This window comes from Stomoxys calcitrans, chromosome 1 (genome assembly GCF_963082655.1).
Source record: "Stomoxys calcitrans chromosome 1, idStoCalc2.1, whole genome shotgun sequence".
Lineage (NCBI taxonomy): Eukaryota > Metazoa > Arthropoda > Insecta > Diptera > Muscidae > Stomoxys > Stomoxys calcitrans.
The window spans coordinates 218,613,018-218,631,131 of NC_081552.1; the positions used below are offsets into that span (position 1 = coordinate 218,613,018).

Below are 18,114 nucleotides of genomic sequence, written 5' to 3' on the forward strand. Positions count from 1 at the left end.
CCCCAATACACATTTATACATATGAACTTATATGCCTATTTACTACACATATGAATACCTAAATCCTTTGTACAAGGACTCTTCAATTATTGGAATTTGTTTATTTTTTTTGTTTTTTGCTTATGGTTGGATAAAAGTCATTGAGGTTCTTAATGCCAAGAATTAGCAATTGAAAACTTTATGCCATATATTATTTAATTCCTGCAAACTGAGATAATTCAAAAAATTTACGAATATGGAAAAAATTACGAATTACATAGGAAATGTTGATCTGAGACCCAACAAATTATATATACCAACCCACCCAAGCATCAGTAGTTTGGTGGACTGCTATGGAGAAAAAGTGCAACATAAGGACCATACAACAGGTTCAGAGAACATGTTGTCTTCGCATAGGCGGAGCGATAAGAATCACGCCCACTAGGGCACTGGAGACTATCCAAGATATCCGACCCATTGACATACCGATTAAGTGTGAGGCAGCCACTGCGGCTATGAGACTTAAGGCGATGGGAGAATGGATTGAGGACGGGTGCAGCTCATTCCATCGCGGCGACGTTGGGAAACCTGGAAGGAAGGGAAGAAGTTTCCGATCGCATACCTGAGATGAACCTTGAAGTCGAGTGCGAGGCACTGCTGCCAGCGGCACAGTCTTGGATTGACGACTTCCTAGTATTGGCATCTGGAAGATCTTGTTACACGGATGGATCAAAGCTAGAGGACAGAGTGGGCCTGTGGGTTTGAGAACCCAGGGACTGAGATCTGTTTTAGACTGACTGAACATAATACGGCCCTTCCATACGGAGATCCGGGCGATCACGGAATGCGCGAAGTGAGGTGAAGTAACACCTCGAAATATTGATCTTGGAACCTATAAAGTATATATATTCTTGATCGTCTCGACATTGTGAGTTGAACTAACCATGTCCATCTGTCCGTTCCTCCGTCTGTCGAAATCACGATAACGGTCGAACGCGCAGAGCTAGCCTCTTGAAATTTGGCACAGATACCTTATATTGATGAAGGTCGGCAGAGGATTGCAAATGGGTCATATCGTTTCAGATTCCGATATAGCTCCCATATAAATCGATCTCCCGATTTGAGTTATTGAGCCCTTTAAGCCACAATTGGTGTCTGATTTGGCTGAAATTTGCCATACGGTGTTCTGTTATGACTTCCAACAACTGTGCCAAGTATGGTTCAAATCGCTCAAGAGCCTAATATAGCTCTCATATAAACCCATCTCCCGATATGACTTTTCACCCCGATTTCGCTGAAATTATGCACGTTGTGTGCCGTCATGATTTTCAACAACTGTGCCAAGTACGGTTCAAATCGGTCTAGAACCTAATATAGCTCCCATATAAACTGATCTCCCGATTTGACTTCTTGAGCCCCTGGAAGCCAAAACTTTCACTCGATTTGGCTAAAATTTTGCACATTGTGTTTCGTTATGATTTCCAACAACTGTGCTAAATACGATCAAAATCGGTCGAGAACATGATATAGCTCCCATATAAACCGATCTCCCGATTTGATTTCTTGAACCCCTGGAAGCCTAAATTGTCACTCGATGTGGCTGATACTTTGCACATTATTTTTCGTTATGATTTCCAACAACTATGCCAAGTATGGTTCAAATCGGTCTATATCCTGATATAGCTCCCATATAAACCCATCTCCCGATTTGACTTCTTGTGCACCTGGAAGCCAAAACTTTCACTCGATTTGGCTAAAATTTTGCACATTGTGTTTCGTTATGATTTCCAACAACTGTGCTAAATACGATCAAAATCGGTCGAGAACATGATATAGCTCCCATATAAACAGATCTCTCGATTTGATTTCTTGAGCCCCTGGAAGCCGCAATTTTCGTCTAATTTGGCTGAAATTTTGCACGTTGTGTGCCGTCACGATTTCCAACAACTGTGCCAAGTACGGTTTAAATCGGTCGAGAACCTAATATAGCTCCCATAGAAACCCATATCCCGATTTGACTTCTTGAGCTCCTGGAAGCCGCATTTTTTGTCCGATTTGGCTAAGATTTTGCACGTAGTGTTTTGTTATTACTTCCAACAACTGTGCCAAGTTCGGTTCAAATCGGTCAAGAACCTAATATAGCTCCCATGTAAACCGATCTCCCGATTTGACTTCTTGAGCTCCTGGAAGCCTCATTTTTTGTCCGATTTGGCTAAGATTTTGCACATAGTGTTTTGTTATGACTTCCAACAACTGTGCCAAGTTCGATTCAAATCGGTCAAGAACATAATATAGCTCCCATGTAAACCGATCTCCCGATTTGACTTCTTGAGCTCCTGGAAGCCTCATTTTTTGTCCGATTTGGCTGAGATTTTGCACGTAGTGTTTTATTATGACTTCCAACAACTGTGCCACGTACGGTTCAAATCAATCAAGAACCTAATATAGCTCCCATATAAACCGATCTTCCGATTTGACTTCTTGAGCCCCTGGAAGGCAATATTTTCACTCGATTTGGCTGAAATTTTGCACATTGTGTCCCGTTATGAGTTCCAACAACTGTGCTAAATACGATCAAAATCGGTCGAGAACATGATTTGATTTCTTGAACCCCTGGAAGCCTAAATTGTCACTCGATGTGGCTGATACTTTGCACATTATTTTTCGTTATGATTTCCAACAACTATGCCAAGTATGGTTCAAATCGGTCTATATTCTGATATAGCTTCCATATAAACCCATCTCCCGATTTGACTTCTTGTGCATCTGGAAGCCTAAATTTTCACTCGATTTGGCTGAAATTTTGCTCATTGTGTTCTGTTATGATTGTCAACAACTGTGCCAAGTACGGTCCAAATCGGTCGAGAACACTATGTAGCTCCCATAGAAACGTATGTCCCGATTTGACTTCTTCACGCCTAACAAGCCGTGATTTTTATCCGATTTGGCTGAAATTGTGCATATAGTGTTCTGTTATGATGCTCAACAACTGCGCAAAGTACGGTCCAATTCGGTCTATAACCAGATATAGCTCCCATATTTTTACAGAATCCATGGTGCTGGGTCCCCAAGATTCGGCCCGGCCGAACTTAGCACGCTTTTACTGACGTTTTTATGACATTTTTCTCTTCATTTTAATATGTTTAAGAAAAAAACTCCTCCAAGACTCTCAACTATATCGTCTATTCCATTCGACTCTCAAAAGATTTTTCATAATAAACTTTGAAAACAAAACTTCATTTCATTCAAGAGCTATTGAATTTTCTCATTTTCTTGTATTCCCTTTGAAAGACCATCTTTGGAGTGGCCAACTAATACAAATCCTCTAGTTGCCCTCAATAATTTCATATTTATGGTATCTAATAACCTGCCACACATATCCTTTCAATTACTGGAGCAAACTTGGTGCTTCCATGTTGGCTCATGCCAACACGCCAAACACATTTTCGCCAAATATCCTACCTTGTAATTCATTTGTTCACCATCAAAGTCATGATTAGCCAATTTCCCAAGGCAACCATCATGGTGGGTAAGCATGCAGTGGAGCCAGGGAGCCAAGTTGATGAAATCCCATAAATCCTCTTAATTATGAGAATAGTTTCATTTCATTTCGTTCTTTCGTCGCTCCACACACACACACACACACAAGATCATGATGCTCATGATGTGGTGATGCGAACGGTCAAGTCCCTATCCAAGGCCAAACAATGCTGTTGATATAACGGCAGCCATTATTAGAAGCTAAATCGAATGATTTGCTAGAAAACTACTGCTACTACTGGCAAAGTGCAAACATTCTTTACATAAGCCCCTGTTTATGGATGTTATTATTGAAAATGTTTACACACATCACCAATACTCGTCTTATGATGTGTGTAGAATGAGGATTTGAGGGGGGGCGGGCGGTGGTTTAACGAAATTACTTTTCATACCTCAACACTTTTGCCGGGTCAGTGGGTGATTGGAGCTTAATTCTTATGCAGAAAATGTGCTGGGTAATGATTTCTAATTGATTCACACAATACAATGGTGGTTTTAATTTTCAAAGCCTTCGGCGAAAGTGAAAAAGTTGATGAGTAGAATGATTTTCAATATTATTTTGGGGTTTCTTCTTAATTTTTCACAACTCTTTTGTTTGGTTTTACGGGGGATTAAGATATTTGGTATTACTTCATACATCGCATTATACTTCTCCGTCCTTTCGGGGGGCCAAAACTTTTGATCGAATGAAACGATTTACATGATAAAGGACTCTAGAGCAAGGGAAAGAGATCTAAAAAATATGTCTAATGTATGACGTACCTTTAACGAGGCATAAATTGTTTAATTATACGCACCACCGTAGGATAGGGTGTATATTAATTTAGTTATTCCGTCTGCAGCACAGCTAAATATCAATTTCCGACCCTACAAAGTATATATATTTCGGATCGCCTTAAAATTCTAAGACGATTTAACGATGTCCGTGTGTCTGTCCGTCCGTCTGTCGTAATCACTCTAGAGCCCTCAAAAATTGAGATATCGAGCTGAAATTTGACACAGATACATATTTTTGATGCACGCTGGTTAAGTACTTGAATTGGTCAAATTGGACCATATTTGGATATAGCTGCTATATAGACCGATTTTCCGATAAAGGGTCTAATGCCCAAGGGTCTTTATTTTTCATTCGATTTTGCTGCAATTTGAAACAGTTAGTAGTTTAAGGTATCCCGACAGCTGACCTAAATATGGTTCAGATCGGACTATATGTAGATATAGCTACTATATAGACCGATCTCCCGATAAAGGGTCTGAAGACCATAAAAGGTTTTTTTATTACCTGATTTCGCTGAAATTTGAAACAGTTAGTAGTTTAAGGTATCCCGACATCTGACCTGAATATCGATTAGATCGGTCCATATTTAGATATAGCTGCCATATAGACCGATCTCCCGATAAAGAGTCTAAAGACCATAAAAGCTTTATATATTTCCAGATTTCGCTGAAATTTGAAACAGTGGGTCATTTTAAGCCTCCCGACATCTGACCTAAATATGGTTCAGATCAGACTTTATTTAGATATAGCTGCCATATAGACCGGTCTGCCGAAAAGGTGCCTGAAGCCCATAAAAGTTTTATTGTGACGAAAGGCTACATAAATACCCGAGGTGGTGGGTATCCAAAGTTCGGCCTGGCATTATAGTGTATTTGTTTGTAACATCCGGAAGGAAGAGAGATAGACCCATTGATAAGTATACCGATCGACTCAGAGTCACTTTCTGATTCGATTTAGTCTTCAAATTTGGTATAGGTTTTGTTTTACGGCCCATAGACGTTGTCTATTGAAATTGGAAAAAATCCGTTCAGATTTGGATATGGCTCCCATATATATGTTCGTCCGATTTGCAGTAATAATGCAATAAAATGGTCATTTGTCAACGAAATCTCGAAATTTGGCAAATAGGATTTTCTTATGACTCTCGACCTTACTGCAAAATTTTATAGAAATCGGTCTAGATTTAGATATAGCTGCCATATATATATCTCGCCCGATTTTCACTTCTATAGTCACTGCAAGCGGATTTATTGACCAATCTTCCTAACAATTTGTACAACGCTTTCCTTGACGACTTTAACAATATCTATACAGTTTGCTCGAAATCGGTTCAGATTTAGATATAGCTCCCATATATATGTTCGTCCGATTTGCAGTAATACTGCAATAAAATGGTCATTTGTTAACCAATTTTCTCAAAAATTTGGCAGGAAGGATTTTCTCGACGTTCCTGGTTATATTTATAGAAGTCGGTTCAGATTTTTATATAGCTGTCATATATATATATATATATATATATATACATATATATATATATATATATATATATATATATATATATATATATATATATATATATATATATATATATATATATATATATATATATATATATATATATATATATATATATATATATATATATATATCGGCCGGTTTTCATTCGTAGAGCCAATGCAAGTGCTTTTCTTGACCAATCTTTCCAAAATTTTGTGCAATGCTTTCCTCGACGACTTGAACAATATCTAAGATGTGCGCTCGAAATCGGTTCAGATTTAGATATAGCTCCCATATATATGTTCGTCCGATTTGCAGTAATACTGCAATAAAATGGTAATTTTTAACCGATTCTTCTGAATTTTTGTAGGAGGGATTTTCTCTTGACTTTTGAAGTTCCTGGTGATGTTCATAGAAATCGGTTCAGATTTATATATAGCTGCCATATATATATATATATATATATATATCGCCTGATTTTCACTCCTAGAGCCACTGCAAGCTCACTTTTTGACCCATCGCCAAAATTTTGTACAACGCTATCCTCGACGACTGTCACAATCTGTAAGAAGTGTGGTCAAAATCGGTTCAGATTTAGATACATATGTTCGTCGGAGGTTACCATGTCCGCCTATGACGCTGAACACCTGGGTTCGAATTTTGGCGAGACCATCACAAAAAATTTTCAGCGGTGGTTTTTCCCTCCTAATGCTGGAAACATTTGTGAGGTACTATGCCATATAAAACTTCTCTCTTAAGAGGTGTCGCTCTGCGGTACGCTATTCGGACTCGGCTATATAAAGGAGGCTCCTTATCATTGAGATTAAACTTGAATCGGACTGCATTCATTGACATGTGAGAAGTTCCTTAGTGGAATGTTCATGGGCAACATATGCATTTGCATATATGTCCGTCAGATTTTGGGTAATTTCCAATAATGTTGTCAAATGTCAACCGTAGGTATTACAGTTTGAACATATTATCTCGAAATTTTATACGGATTGTTTAATAAACCATCTGAAAATATCCTCCTAGGTCCATCAATATTGGTCAGAATTGGATATAGCTCCGACATTGTATTGGGTTGCCCAAAAAGTAATTGCGGATTTTTCGTATAGTCGGCGTTGACAAATTTTTTCACAGCTTGTGACTCTGTAATTGCATTCTTTCTTCTGTCAGTTATCAGCTGTTATTTTTAGCTTGCTTTAGAAAAAAGTGTAAAAAAAGTATATTTGATTAAAGTTCATTCTAAGTTCTATTAAAAAAGCATTTACTTTCTTTTAAAAAATCCGCAATTACTTTTTGGGCAACCTAATACTTATAAGGTAGGTGTAGGATATTATACAGTCGGTACTGCCCGACTTTTGCATTTTCTTACTGGCTTTTCTTTAGGAAAAATAATTTTGGGAGTGGAAGGCTCGATCCCTAACAGAATGACAAAATTTTTATACCCCCATCCCATGATGGGGGGGGGGGGGGGGGTATAAAAACAAGGTTTTTGTCCTCGAGCGAGTTTTGCTGAGTAATTTCTAGCGCAATACTTCACAACATATTAAATTTGTATTTCATATCCATAATGTATTTTAATTTTTATCTCTTGTTACTGAAAATATTCTCTTTGAAACAAAGTAAATGCACTCTTCCTCAATGTCATCTACATATTTTCATTTCATAGCAATGGGCTCAAATGCCCTTAAAATACACTGTCGCTGACACAATTCTACCCCATAGCCTCTCCATAAAGCGTAAATTGTTTACCATGATTTAAGTTTCCCCAAAGAATTTCCATCTCGACACTTGGCATCCTCAAACACTCATGCATAAATTGTTGTTCAACAATTTAAGAGTGTTAAAAATTGTTTACAACGACAAATATATCAGCGAGTGCGACAACAGCGACATCGGCAACTTGCAGCAGAAAAGCGCTTTAGTTAAAAGTAATAATAACATTTACAGATGAGTGTCGTCGTCGGCATGAATTTTTGCCATTCATTTTGTTGCAAATACAAATATTCATGTATGCCATGTATGTTTATAGAGCTGCCATGTGCTCTGCTTGTCCCTCTGTCTGTTTGTCGTTCCTGCACTCTGCCATCTATGTGGCACTTAAAGTCGCACTTTTGTGGCATTATTGTTAGCAAACGTTGCAACCGGATGTTGTTAGGTTTAGTTTCAGTTTTTGTTTCACATCCTCCCAAGTGGAAATAACGGGCGGAGTGGGGGGAAAAGTGGTTTTGAAAAAGATTTTAAGTGTTTTACTCATGAACTGTTGCAACATTCTTTGTGTTTTCATACACATTTATGCGGACTTTTCAATAGGGTTATTCCGCAGGAGTAAGAACAAGTAAAAAGGCCTTAAGTTCGGCCGGGCGCGGATGTCGAAAAGCCTAAAATAAGTCAAAGTGTCAAATTTTTTGAGCGAAATCGGATTATAAATGCGCCTTTTATGGGCGCAAAACTTTATATCGAGAGAAAGGTTTATATTGCAGCTCTATTTAAATCTGGACCGATCTGATCCAAATACAAGAACGATGTTGAGGGGCCTAACACAACTCACTGTCCCAAATTTCGGCGAAATTGAACAATAAATACGACTTTTATGGGCCCAAGCCCTTAAATCAAGAGATCGGTCTATATGGCAGCTATATCCAAATCTGGACCGATCTGGGCCAAAATGCAGAAATTTATCGAAGAGCCTGAAACAACTCACTGTCCCAAACTTTGGCGGAATCAGATAAAAAACGCGCCTTTTATGGGCCCAAAACCGTAAATAGAGAGATCGGTCTATAGGGCAGCTATATCCAAATCTGAACCGATCTGGGCCAAATTGAAGAAGAATGTCCAAGACTCTAACACAATTCACTGTTTCAAATTGCGGCGAAATCGGACAATAAATACGACTTTTATGGGCCCAAGACCTTAAGTCGGGAGATCGGTCTATATGGCCGCTTTATCCAAAACTGAACCGATCTGGACCAAATTGAAGAAGAATGTCGAAGACCCTAACACAACTCACTGTCCCAAATTTCGGCGAAATCGGACAATAAATAAGACTTTTATGGGCCCAAAACCTTAAATCGAAAGATCGGTCTATATGGCAGCTATATCTAAATGTGGACCAATCTGGGCCAAAATGCAGAAAGTTGTTGTTGTCGAAATCGGACAATAAATGCGCCTTTTATGGGCCCATAACTTTAAATCGAGATATCGGTCTATATGGCAGCTATATCCAAATCTGAACCGATCAAGGCCAAATTAAAGAATAATGTTGAAGGATCTAACACAACTTATTGTCCCGAATTTCGGCGAAATGTTGAAGGACCTAACTTAAGTCACTGTCCTAAATTTCGCCGACATCGGACAATAAATTCACCTTTTATGGGCCCAAAACTTTAAATCGAGAGATCGGTCTATATGGTAGCTATATCCAAATCTGAACCGATCTGAGCCAAATTATAGAATAATGTTGAAGCATCTAACACAACTCCCTGTCCCAAATTTTGGCGAAATCGGACAATAAATACTACTTTTTTGGGCCCAAGACCTTAAATCGAAAGAGCGGTCTATATGGCAGCTATATCCAAATCTGAACCTATCTGTGCCATATTGCAGAGATATGTCGAGGGGCCTAACATAAGTCACTGTCCTATATTTCGACGACATCGGACAATAAATGCACCTTTTATGGGCCCAAAACCTAAAACCGAGAGATGGGTCTATATGGCAGCTATATTGAAATCTGTAGCGATCGGGGCCAAATTGAAGATGGATGTCGATTGGCCTAACGCAACTCACTGTTCCAAATTTCAGCTAAATCGGATAATAAATGTGGCTTTTAATGGCCTAAGACCCTAAATTCTCGGATCGGTCTACATGGGGGCTATATCAAGATATAGTCCGATATAGCCCATCTTCGAACTTAACCTGCTTATGGACAGAAAAAGAATCTGTGCAAAGTTTCAGCTCAATATTTAAATTTTTGAAGACTGTGACGTGTTTTCAACAGACGAACGGACATGGCTGGCTAGATCGTCTTAGATTTTTACGCTGATCAAGAAAATATATCTACTTTATAGGGTCGATGTATTGTAAACGGTTGGCCCATTTGCAATCCCCAATGACCTAGGTCAATATTAAGAATCTGTGCAAATTTTTTGGGGGCGATCTTTACGCGTTCGACCGCTATCGTGATTTAAACAGACGGACGGACGGATATATATAGTTTTTATGGGGTCCTAGATCAATATTTGGGGGTGTTACAAACGGAATGACTAGATTAGTATACTCCCATCCTATGGTGGTGGGTATTAAAATCGTTTTTGTGCTTTGTGACATGGTTTGGTTGATATGACATTTGTCGTTTTGGGTGAAATGACGCTACGCCTCCAAAAATATTTTAAATATACTAAAAATATGCAAAAAATATTTAAAATAATCGTAATTCGAAAAATATCCAATAAATGATCAAATTATGCAAAAAATGTGCAAAATATGCAATAATATACAAGAATATACAGTTTGCTTACAATATGCCAAAGTTACTTAGCGTTTTCTTAACGTACATTCGATGAAACGAGTTTCTGTGTTTTAAAATCTCTTTTTTCCGATGCTCCAAAAAATATATGCATTGGCATATGTTTCCGATGTCTACTGAAAGTGCATGTTTCTTTTTACAACCCTCAACGTTAGCTACATTCATTTTTGCCGCTCTAGTATACATATGTATGTGTTTATGTGTATATGTATGGATTAGAATTTGTGACAATTTGTGGGTGTCGTCTAAACGACATTGCTAAATGCTGTTCTATAAGCACATTGTTACACACACACACCCACAAACACACATCCTGCTCGCCCACCTCTTGTACAGGGCATTGCATGCAAACATGCATCACAAGAGTGTTGTGTGAGAATTGTACTCAAGAGACCTGTTGGTGAGTGTATGCGAAATATTGCAGTGTGCGTATGGCAGTGTGAATGTTCTCCCCCACACTTGTTTACGACTACTACCAATACGGATTCTAGTACACAGCGAAACCTAGCAAACAAATTCGTTAGCCAAATAATCTTCCACACATCTTCTAAATGAAGGTTATGATAGCGAATGAGCTCGTCTAAGAGTCGTAGACGATTCCCCTGTCGTAAGCAGTTGTGTCTAATAATGGTAGCGAAGAGTTGCTAAAACTTCTGAACACGTAATTGATTGCCGATTGATACCCTAGTACAGTGTTCCTCGACTCAAACGGACGGTTATAATGCAATGAGTTGTAAGAGAATCGTTACGAGGTGTTGGCAAAACCTCCGCATATGCAATGGCTTGCAAATGTAAATTGGGCCATTAACATTCCATTAAGGAACAGGGCAAAACTTCTCACATATCGATGAGTGTTGTCCGATTCAAGTTTAAGCTCAATGAGAAGGGGCCTCCTTTTTGTAGCCAATAAGGGGCCTTCTTTTCATAGACGAGCCCGAACGGCATGCGGCAGTGCGGCACCTCTTTGTGGAAAAGTTTTATAATGGCTGTCATACCAAATGGTACAGTTCCTCCCAAATGTCGCCAGCATTAGGAGGGCATAACCACTGCTGGAAATTTCATGATGTTTTCACCAGGATTCGAACCCAGGCGTTCAGCGTTATAAGCGGACATGCTAATCTCTGCGCTACGGTGGCCTCCATATGCAATGGTTTGCCCAATGATATCCAAGTGGAATGTTTCGCGACTCATACAGAAGAAAAATGTGTTTAAAAATGTTCCAGAAGTTTGTTTAATTAATTGCGGGGAAGAACGCTCTCTGCCAAAACTACAAAAAATGTTTGCAGGGAAGTGAATGGTTAGAATATTTGTTTATGGCACACCGAAAAGCAAAACGAAAGTTTATAAATCTGTGCATAAATCATCGATGCATTGAGCATAGGTATTGTGTGTGGTGAATATTCGCAAGTGTTACTTTTTGAGTATTGGAGTATTTAGTAATTCATCGATGTGGGTTTTGTTTTCCATTTGATTCATTTCCATTCGTCTGAAATGTTTTGAAAATATTTCACATCAATTGCGACTGGACGGGTTTGATTTGAAAAACAATTCAAATTTACAAGAGGCTCTCTAAACTGTAGTGATTTTTAACAAATGTATATTTTTTTTATATGGAAGACTATAAGAGGCTTTAGCAAAGGGGTTTTTGGGCGTAATTGTTAAACCGACCAGTATAAGGTGGGAGGAATACTAGTTTAGTCATTCCAATTATAACATCTGAAAATATTTATATGGTACCCCATTGAGTATATATATTCTTGATCGTCTTAAAATTTTAAGTCCATCTTGCCATGCTCGTCCTTCCCTCCGTCCGTCTGTCGACATGACACAGTGGTCGAACGAATAAAGATATTGGCTTGAAATTTTGCACAGACACTATTTATTGATGTTGGTCGTTGGAAATTGCAAATGAGCCGTATCGGTTCAGATTTGTGTATAGCTCCCATTTAAACCCATCTCCCGATTTACATTCTTGAGCCCCTGAAATACGCAATTTTTGTTCGATTTGGATGAAATTTTGCACGGGGTGTTTTGGTATGACTTTTAGCCACGGTGTCAAGTACGAGGGTTGCCTTTAATATTTCGGGATTGGACAACCCTTGTATTGCAACCTGCCAACTGACAGCTCTATCGAAAAGCTTGGCATTTTTCAGGTTATACGTACTCATAACGTTTTGACATACGAGCGCTATTTGTGTTGTTTACAGTAACTTGAAAGATGTATCTCCACCAGAAAATGGAATTAAATCGCGAACATTTTTGTGCGATTATTTTTTTTACTACTTTCGACGGGGATTAACTCAACAACAGTGCATCGATGAACGTAATTCAATTTTTGGCGATGAGGCTCCATCAAGGATTAGTGTTTATCGGTTGTATAGTTATTTCAACAGAGGTCGTAGTTCACTCCAAGACGAATTTCGAATTCGAAGGTCTTCCAAAATAAGTTGTTGTTCCAAAAAACATTGATGCTGTACGCCAACTGGTATTGCAAGATCGTCATGTGATCTATCATGAGATTGAGACATCCTTAGTCATCAGTGGGACCAGCATACATTATTGAATTGCATGAACATTTGACCGTCAAAAAAATTTTTTTCGTTGGATCCCACACAATTTGTCAATCGCTCAAAAACTGGATCGTGTCGATTGATCGAAAGAAATGCTCAAAAATACGATCGCGGTGCTTCGAAACACGTCTAAGGTATCGTGACTGGTAATAAATCGTGGATTGACGGGTATGAGCCCGAAAGTGTTTCAAGATGAACCAAATCGAACAAAATTGCCCGCGCATAAAGCACTTACAAGCAAATTATTGCCTGTTTTTTCGGAAAACCCAGACCGGACGCAATCGTATCACTAGAACAACGCAGAACGATCAATTCTGAGTGGTACACAACCATTTTTTTTTTTTTTTTGACAGTTGCCTTCCAAGAAATCAGGAACAAACTGTCAACGACGGATTACTCTTCGCCACGACAATACGAGCTCTCGCACATTGGCTCAAACAACTGCATTTTGAGCACTCTAAATATCGGAAATATTTTGAAAAAAAAAATGATGTTCGATGATAAATATTCGTTGTTTTTTTCTCTCATCCCAAAATATAAAAGGCAACCCTCGTATAGCCCCCATATAGAACGACTTCCCGATTTAAAGCCTAAAGCCCATTGAAGCCGCATTTTTTGCTCGATTTCGCCGAAAATTGGCACAGTACGTTCTCCTAGGATCCTCTATATACATATCGAGTAAGGTCCACATTGAACTAAAGCTTGATATAGTCCTTTAATTGGAAAATAATCGGTTCAGATTTAGATATATCTCCCATATGTACGGTAGTCCGATTTTGAGAAATATTGCCATAAAGTGCTCATTTGTTAAATGATTCCTTCGAAATTTGTTAGAAAGGATTTTTCTCTTGACTCCCGACATTGAAATCATTGAATTACACACAAATCGGCTCAGATTTAGATATAGCTCTCATATATATCTTCTTCTTATATATAAAATTCAATTTGTGTTTGTTTGTTCCGTAAAAATGCAATCTTTGCCCATGAACATTCCACTAACTTCTCACATATCAATGAGTGCAGTCCGATTCACGTCTAAGCTCAGTGATAAGGGGCCTCCTTTCCGAACGGCGTGCCGCAGTGCGACAGCTCTTTTGGAGAGAAGTTCTACATGGTATAGTACCTCACAAATGTTGCCAGCATTAGGAAGGGAAAACCAGAGCTGAAAATTTTTTCTGATGGTCTCGTCAGGATTCGAACCCAGGCGTTCAGCGTCATAGGCGGACATGCTAACCTCTGCGCTACGGTTGTTTGTTCCGTATAGACTCAAAAACGGCTGAACCGATTACCTTGAAATTCTCACAGATTGTGTAGGTTGGTCTGAAAGGAAACATAGGCTATATAATTTTTTGATATCAGGAGGGGGGGCGGACCCTCCCCCTTACCCCAAAAATACTACCCAAAAACGGAAGTGCACCGATCAGGACAATATGGGATTCAAATGAAAGGTATTCAAGAGTAGAGTACGATTTTAATAATAAAAGTAGAGTGCATGTACCTGGGGGGCCGCCCCAGCTCTAAAACCCCTTAAAAGAGGTTTATTTGACGATCATGGCAATATGGGACTAAAATGAAAGGTATTTGGGAGCGGATTACGAATATTGTCCGGAAGTAGGAATAGGCTTTGTAATTTATTGTTAACTGAAGGGGGCTGACCCTGCACCGTTACCCCAAAAACACCACCCAAAATCAAAAGTGGACCGATAAGGTCAATATGGGTATCAAATGGAAATGAATGCGGAAGTAGATAACGAATCTGGCATACAAATTCATGTCTATGTATAGGGGGTCACCCCACCCCCACAAAAACGCCTTAAAATGGTCAAATTAGCCAATCACGGATATATGGGACTCGGTATGTTTGTTCCATATAGACTCAAAAACGGCAGAAACGATTTTCGAAATTTTCGCATATTGTGTAGGTTGGTCTGGAAGGAAAACATAGGCTATATAATTTTTCGATATCGGTAGGGGGACGAACCCTCCCCCTTATGACAAAAACAAAATAATAATAGGACCGATGGGGGCAATATAGTTATCAAATGAAAGGTATTGGAGAGTAGAATACGAATATGGTATTAAAATTTGAGTCTAAGCGCCGAACGGGACGACCCAAACTCCCCACACAGACATATTGGATGTTCATTTCATTATGGGGCTCAAATGAAAAGTATTCGGGAGGGGATTTCGAATCTGGCATACAAAATCAGGTCGAGGTCAAGAGGTCATGCCACTCCTTAAAAATGCCGTTAGACCCATTTTGAGTATCTGATACTTGGCTGAAATTTTCATAGATTGTGTACGTTTGTCTGAAAGGAAACATAGGCTATATAATTTTTAGATATCGGATGGAGAGGGACCCTCCCCTTACCCCAAAAACACCACCCCTATCCGAAAGAGGTCCGATAGGCACAATAAGGGTATCAAATGAAAGGAATTGGAGATCAGAAAACGAATATGGTATTAAAATTAGGGTCAAAGTACCCAGCGTCCCCCCCACCCCAAAACTCCTCTAAACAGATATATTAATTTCAATATAAGACTCAATTGAAAAGTATTAGGCAGTAGATTACAAATATGGCATGAAACATTAGGTCCAAGTAATGGGAGTTCGCCCACCCCCAAATATCCCCAAATGGGCATATTAGCCGACCATGGTTATATGGGACTCAAATGGAAGGTATTTGGGAGTAGATTATGATTATGACATTACAATTTGCGTTCAAGTCTAGGTGGCGCTTTTCCTCCTAAAGATACGTCAAATGGGTTATTTGACCCATTATGACAACATGGGACTCAAATGAAAGGTATTTGAGAGTAGCAAACGAATTTGATATCTAATTTTGGAGCCAAGTGTTTTGGGGTACGCCCAAAAGTACCCCTAAACTGAACTTTATTTCCGTTGGGCATAAAGAACGAATTTGATATCTATTTTCAGTGCAAGGTGCTGGTGGCCACCCCAGCGCCAAAACACCCCCCAAACGGTTCATAGTTACCGGCCATGCTAATATGGGGCTCAAATTAAAAGGATTTAGAAGTGCAGCACGAATTTGATATTCATATTTGAGTCGAAATATCTGAGGTGCCATCCCTCCCCCAAATGAGAATATTACCCTAAGGAAGAACATTACTACCAGGAACCGAGTAGGGGCACACTTCTCACACATCAATGAGTGCTTTCCAATTTAAGTTTAAATTCAATGATACGGGACCTTTTTTAAAGCCGAGTGCGAACGGCGTCCCGCAGTGCAACACCCCTTTGGGGAAAATTTTTTAAATGACCATGCATGGCATTGTACCTTGCAAATGTCACCAACATTCAGAGGGGATAAACACCGCTTTGTCCGATGTTCTCGCCAGGATTTGAACGCGTTCAACATCATAGGCTATAATGGCACGAATTCGATATTTCTCCCTGTCATTGAGGGACATCTTCGGCAGTACACTTTGATTTGATGTTGCTTAAGTTTCGATAGAATTTAATGGAAAGCCCAAAGGTTTTAATAAAATTTTCTATCAAACTTTCCAAGTTGCCATAAGTGTTTTGTTCATTTCATCAATCGAGAAAGTTCTTAAACAATTAAATAGTTTGTTCAATAGTTCTTCCCTTTTGCAAGTAATCTTGATGCAAAGACATTTTTACACGTTTATGGTTCATTCTTAACATGAGCCCACAGCATATCACCTTTAACGTTATTCGTCCCATCTGCTTTTGCGATAGATTCATTAGTCACCAAAACTAATATTCAAACTTTTTCTATCCCATAATCTCCAATTATTTCCACTGAAGTGTTGACCTCCGGAATAAGTTGCGTCGTCCATACCTAACTTATTGGAAAACTTCTACCACATACCTGTTGGGAAAACACATCAAGTGTCAAATATTGAATTTGAATGTTCTTGCCTGCTTGCTATCCAGCTGCTCCACCTGCCTTCTAAAAAAAAACAAATTCACATATCATCTGTTGTTGTCTGGCAAAATGGCAAATTCCTTGATTGCTTTTCGATGATATCCTGCAACCAATTAAAAGTTTCCGCTGACATTCGTTTACACAATTTGACACAATTTAAATTGGAGTTCACAGCTAAAGAGCTGTGGGCGCTTGCCAACCCAACTCAATGCGCCCCTGATTTGCATAATTTAATAGATTCTAATCTCGGCAATCACCACAAAACATATTCCCCACTTAATCTTATCTAAATTGGGATAAAATTTAAATAAATTCCATTATATGTTGTGTTTTTTTTTTTGGTTTTTCTCTTTTAGGCTTTTCCATTTGTTTTTTTGTTTTTTCCTTATTCGGCTACAAAATGACTTTTGCTTTGGGTGTCGAATGTTTTTTTAGGCAAAAAAATAATGGAGAGTCTGTGTTTTTTGTAGATTGTATTTTGTGATTTGATCTTGGATTTTTTGCACAAACAAATCTCAAATCACTCTACAATGATGACTTTGGCCACAATTTGCCTTTCTTTACCAAAACGTTTGGAAATAGAAGCTGTGGTAACACTGGCTAACAAATTGGGTTCCGTTTTTGTTCAACATATGTAAATGCTTTGTACAACATATTTTTATGCCCTCCACCATAGGATGGGGGTATACTAATTTCGTCATTCTGTTTGTAACTACTCGAAATATTCGTCGGAGACCCCAAAAAGTACATATGATCGTCGTGACATTTTATGTCGATCTAGCCATGTCCGTCCGTCCGTCCGCCTGTCCGTCCGTTTGTCCGTCTGTCCGTCCGTCCGTCTGTCGAAAGCACGCAAACTTTCGAAGGAGTAAAGCTAGCCGCTTGAAATTTTGCACAAATACTTCTTATTAGTGTAGGTCGGTTGAGATTGTAAATGGGCCATATCGGTCCATGTTTTGGTATAGCTGCCATATAAGCCTTCTTGGGTCTTGACTTCTTGAGCCCCTAGAGGGTGCAATTCTTATTCGATTGTAATGAAATTTTGTTCGATGTGTTTTGTTATACAATAATATCCAACAACTGTGCCAAGTATGGTTCAAATCGGTCCATAACCCGATATAGCTGCCATACAAACCGATCTTGGGTCTTGACTTCTTGTTCTTGGCTTATAGTACTAGCTGCACAGGACCCGCTACGCTGCGTCTTCTCTCCCTCTCTTGTTTTAGCTGATTGGGGGTTTGGGGGTACTGGAGCGGCCTTTCAGATATTTCGCCCCGATGTGCATATCACATTGGTGCTCGTCTC

The 18,114-nt window shown here is 39.1% G+C and overlaps 1 protein-coding gene across 9 annotated transcripts in view; it reads left to right on the top strand.

Moving 5' to 3' along the window:
• The window catches only part of LOC106090109 (collagen alpha-1(XVIII) chain), a 1,585,531-nt gene that overhangs the window by 1,152,840 nt on the left and 414,577 nt on the right, over positions 1–18,114 (top strand). The gene's annotated exons all lie outside the window — the stretch shown is intronic.